General features: G+C 22.7%; 1 protein-coding gene across 1 annotated transcript in view; it reads left to right on the top strand.

Moving 5' to 3' along the window:
• Nucleotides 1-6,089, top strand: part of LOC102681557 (CCR4-NOT transcription complex subunit 6-like) — a 378,685-nt gene that overhangs the window by 335,306 nt on the left and 37,290 nt on the right. The window lies entirely within an intron of this gene.

The raw sequence follows: 6,089 nt of genomic DNA, 5'->3' as shown, positions 1-6,089 counted from the left end.
TATATAATATAATTTTGATGAATATGTAATTTAAATAAATTTAAATTTCACATTATATATAAATTTCAAATTTTAACTGTGAAATTATAAAAATGAATAAAAATATGATATTTCTTTAAATTCTTTATCTGTTTGAAATTTAATTTCATCGATGACATAAAGTTTTTAGCAAAACTAAAGCTATATTTTCAAAATTGACTGAAATCCATTAAATTAGATAATTACCTCATACATACATAGTGTTAAATAAGAATCAAATATATAATCAATTTCCAAATATTTTTAAATATTATTCGCATTATAAAATTATATTGTCATCATACATAGAATACTTGTAGCAATATAAGCAATTAAACTTTTAAAATATCATTTATATATTACTTATCATTCATTTAATTCAACACGTTTTGCAAAATGTTCTCACGTTACTTACAACTAGTTGTCGTGAGAGAAGTTCGCAAACACACGAAGCGATTCAATATGAAAGCCGCAATTGTTTTTGAACCACTACAAACAATGATTAATTAAATTCTTCAACAAATAAGAACCCAACTATTAAATCAGTGATCTCGAATGATGAAATTTTTTTGATTAAATATTAAACTTATGTTATTCTTTTTTTATCACTAATGATTAAAATTAATATCTAATAATTAACATGTAGTAATGTCTTAATAATTATTTACAGAAAAATACTATCTTCTGATCTTAATGATTTTTTATTATGTTCTCAAAGTTATTAGCTTATATAGATTTTATTTGATGATCGTTGTTCATTAAAAACTAAATTGTTTATACAAAAACATTTCTACGATAGTTTATAGATTTAGATTAGGTTAGGTTAATTTTCATCAAAATTTATTATTTTATATTTATTATTATATAGATAATTGATGTCTAATAACATAGATCATTTCATAGTAATTAAGAAGACTAAACTAAATGTAAAAAATGCAAACCATTAAATCATTAATAAATAATTAATATGAATTTTTATTTATTTTTGATTTTAGATTTGAGATTAAATTAAATTTAAAATTAATATAAATTAATCAATATCGAACAGAATTTAACATTTTAATAAACAACGATTGTCAAATAAAACTTTTACAACTATTATTATTCAATGTAATGAAGATGGTATCATTTCTTAAATATATTCACCTATGGTTTTAAAATTAAATTTTATCACAATTTTTTTGTTGAAAAAAATTTACAAATAATTGTGAAGAATAATTAAAATGTTAATCTACAAAAATACTAATATTCTAAAAATCCAAAAATGAATATAACAGGATGGATAATCGTAAATATGATCGTATGCTCATGTAGAAATAATAAAACCTAGGAGAGTTTTTCTCGCGTTAGCCTTGTTCGTTGTCGTCGTATTTCAGTTTCCCTAACGATGATTCATATTAATTGGCAGGTGTCGGAAGCGTTCAGTGCATGTTACTCATTTCAGTATGAAATATACGACAGACATTCGCTATTACTTTGAAGCAAAAGCCTCGTTTCCCTTTCCACGCCGTGTCGTTAGAAACCGCAAAATACGATAATAAGTTATCGTCGGGTTGACCAGCTGACGGAAAATGAATATTATCCCAGCACAAGTGCCGTTGACATTCGCATCAGCCAATGAGAAAATTTCTGACGTATAAATGATGTAATTTTAATCCAAGGGAATAATACTTGCGATCGAGACACGTGCGTTCTCCAACTTATCAACTTCAATAATCAGAATAATTGAAAGGAACAAATATTAGTTATTTAAATTAATAGTACATAAATACTAATATATTATACTATATAATACTAATATAAATTATAAAATTTTGCTTAAGAAAAAGATCTGCTTAAAAAGATCATCAAATAATAGATAAATTTAAAAACTGAAGAAAATTGAATAATCTTAAGATATTTCGACAGCGATTAAATTATAATTTTGTCTCTACTTTAAATTATTCTGTAAATGTAATGAAAAGATTTTACATTTTTGTTATTTTAAAATAAAGTAAAATTTACATTATGCTCTGTTATATAACGAGTTAGAATGCACACTGTGCGTAATTATGAGATAAAAAGAAATGTAAAAAGTATTGTATGTTATCAAAATGTATTCTTCTTAATATATAAAATATTATTATGTTTATTTTAATTGTTTGAATAATACATTTTAAAATGGAAAATATCATATCATTAATTATATATATTGTACTATATACATAAATACAATATGATTACATATATATATTAATAAATATACTATACATATTGCAATTAAAAAATTATGAAAGAAATTACAAGAACAAGAAATTAATAGTAAAACCAATTGATTATATTCGCTTAATTCGATAATCTATGATTTTACTTTCTTTCATATTTTGAAAAAAAGAATATTTGTTTCATAAATAATAAAATAATTTTGAATTTAGAATCAATTAGAATAGTTCAGTGACAAAATAATAAAAATTTGAAAAATAGGAAAAATTTATATTATAACAAGGACTATGTTAAAAAATAAGTATACAATTCTCAAACTAATAAATTGTAATTTCATTTCTATTTTGATTTTTTTAAATGTTTTTTCATTTATTAAAAAAATTTTTAAGGAATATATATTACTTCTCAGTCAATTGTTATTTAAAAAATCTGTTTATTTAATTTTTGCACTTTACTGTAAATTTGGTATAATATGTATAACGCGAAATGTATTTCTCATATTATAAATAACCATTGTATATATTTTATAATTATTTTTAATTTATAAAATATTTTATAATTTTTTCGTGGCATAAAACATTAAATATTTTATTAATTGAATATGCATATCGAAATTTGAGAGAAATATTGAGAAATTTGAGGAATTTGTCAACAAATTTTAAATATAAACAATAAAGAAAAGAAATTATGAAATTAGATTTTAAAAATCAAATATTAATATCGTTAGTTATTTTATATTTTTCTCGAAAGATTGTTACCTCTAAATAAAAATAACACGAAAGTTGCACACACATTATTTGAAATTTAAACGTTACGCGATGAAAGAATTTATGATTTCTCTTTGCACGGTTTCTTCTTTAAAATGTGGATTCACAAGAAGTAAAAATTTTCAAAATTCCTACAGTGTTGAATCTCAGTTTTAATATAAATGATAGAGCAGACTGGCTTGTTGTACGATCTTTCGAAATACTAACGTTATTTGCGATTTCGATAGTGATATGCCGTAGCTGTGATAATCATTTGTGAATCAGGTTTGAATCAGGTTACCAAGGTGCTCAATGACTAGTTGATCATTTACAGTCGACGAACCACCTGTTGTAATGTATGTTTAGTCTGAAAGCAAAGAGCTGTCGAGACGCGTGCATAGAATGCGTTACGCAAGTTTGATATGGGTTAGACTTATTTCATTGGCTGTCCCTGTGAGGGACAAGATGCGATCTCGTATACCTAGAACACTGTGGCAACTGTTACATGGGGTTTGTCCTTCTCATTTGAAAGTCGATCTATAGGCAAGATACAACTACGAAATAATTATTTCATGGAATAAATATCAAATGGAAATAACAATATGGAAATTAGAGTTGGATATTTTAAAGAATTTTTAAATTAAATTGTTTTTAAAGTTTTTTAACAACTATTCTATGAAACATTCTATACGAAAACTAAATAAATATATTTGCAATTAAATTATTCATTTAATATTTTGTAAAATAAATTGTTTATTATTTGATGAAATGATTTGTTTATTATTTAATGAAAAGTTTCTTGATATATGTTAAATTATTACTAACATAACTAACATTTACATATTTGTTGCAATTATATTTTTTGAATCTATTGTTCAATATGTTGTGAAAATTATTTAAATTTATATGTTGTGAAACTTATTTTAGAAACAGAAAATTTTAAAAAATTTTGAAAATTCTTTAATTTATTATTCTTCTAAATTATTTTAAAAAAACCTAAATTACTTTAAATCCAAATAAAAAATATAATTTCAAATAAATCTAATAAAAATACGAAACCTGTTTTTAAAATAATAAAATCTACTCGCAAATAAACAAAAACTGTATAATAAAGTATAAATGATTTTTTTATTAAAAAAATATTTGCATATACATTTCCATATAATCTACTTCCATATAGTCATAGTATTTAATATATTTTCAGTATTGCATCACTAATTTTTTCTTGTTTATTTTATAGCATGTATTGATGCCATTTTTTCTAATCTCTTTTCTAATCAATTATTGAACGTATTGAAATATTGAACGGGAAATTCCAAAAATAATTCTAATATCGTAGATCAAATTTTGATTTTTATTAACTCTCTTTATTAAATCATTTGCTATCTTCATTAGTCATTTTATGAATATTTGTTTATTCTTGAAATAAAGCATCATTGCCACGTTTTACTATTATTAATTACAAAATTGTCCATGAATTTCAAGAACATTATTGTTTTTTGCTAAAAAACAGATAATTGCATAAACATCATTATTGGCGGGATTATTTATTATATATTTAACTTTTATCGTAAATTATTGGAATATGATAATAAATACAAATTTAATTGATAATAAAATTAAATTGTTGACAAGTAATTAAGGAATTAGAAAAGGTTACTATATAATTATGATTTTGTTTTTCTATTTTTTTGGCAATAACTTTGAAATAGATTTTTTTATTTAAAAAATATAAATTCATCATATGAATGATTTAATATATTTTGACAATCTTATTGTTTTGTAATTGTTTAATAAATAAACTGAAATAAATTGAAAAGTAAACTAAAAAATAAAAACAAATATTTTTTTCCTTTCAATAACAAACCAATTAATGTATTTCTTAGCAAATTGCAACAAAATTTTTTTATTTCTTTATAAAACAAATAAATGAATAAAATTGTATGTTGTGATATCATACAAAATATATTAATTACCAACGAAAAAATATTAATAGAATTATTTCAAGACCATAATATGCCAAAATATTCTTCCAAATTAATTCCTTGTTTCAAGATATTTCTTGTCGAACAAAGTATATATACAATGAAGTGACGAAGTCAATTCCCTTAAACTCAATTGAGCACTTATAGTATTACATTAGACATCAATTAAGAAATAATTTTTTTAATTAAAATAGAATTAATACAAAATATTATTAAAATATAATCAGAAACATTAAATTTTATGTTTGATTAATGCTGTACAGGTGTTATGCAATCACCAAATTCAAAAATTATGTATCATTTTAAAATATCACAAAGATTACAATCATTTACACACATTTTTTTATTAAAAATATTAAAAATAAAAAATAGAAAATTTGATTAAAATTTATTTCATAATTTAAATTAACTTATTTCATCAATCTTATTATTTTTTTGACTCAATATTAATAATAAAAAAAATATCGATGCATAAACTACTATTCCCCAATATTATTAATATTAATATTAATTTTAATTTCATTTTATATATCTCAAAGAATATAAAAATATAAATTTGCTAATTTATTATTTCTTAATTTTTATCATTAAATATACATCATTCTATGCAATGATTTCACAAAATATATACACTTAAAGAGTTAAAGACGAGATTGATAAAATATTGAAATAATTAAATCTTTAATCTCAATTATCTCAAATATAACCAATATTTTTCTCGACATTATTTTCCTCCATAAGATATTTCATCAACTTAGAGCATTTCAAACATCGCAAGAATTTTTAGCCCGAGGATACTCACCGATCTTACAATTATTAATTCAACTTGGACCAAGTTCACCGTAATACGATATTCTCATTGTGATTTATAATATTGAAAACAATATCTGGCGTTTGCTTGTTGAAACGTCGATTGGATAAGATACACCGATTGTACGTGATAGCGCAGGACATGTATCCGATGGTACATCGTTATAGAGGAAAGTAGCCAGTTGTAGGCCAGGATAAATTGGCGGACGTCTTTTTTGAAATGACTCTCGTGGGTCTGCGCTGGCGTGTTATTCCTTGGCAAAGGTAATACCAAGGCGTATTCACTTCCGGCGGAACAACTGTTGTTAAAGTACAATCGAGGACCACA

The sequence above is a fragment of the Apis dorsata genome, unplaced genomic scaffold, assembly GCF_000469605.1.
Source record: "Apis dorsata unplaced genomic scaffold, Apis dorsata 1.3 scaffold_235, whole genome shotgun sequence".
Lineage (NCBI taxonomy): Eukaryota > Metazoa > Arthropoda > Insecta > Hymenoptera > Apidae > Apis > Apis dorsata.
The sequence above is the reverse complement of the archived record's forward strand: the minus strand, read 5'-3'. Positions and strand labels throughout refer to the sequence as shown.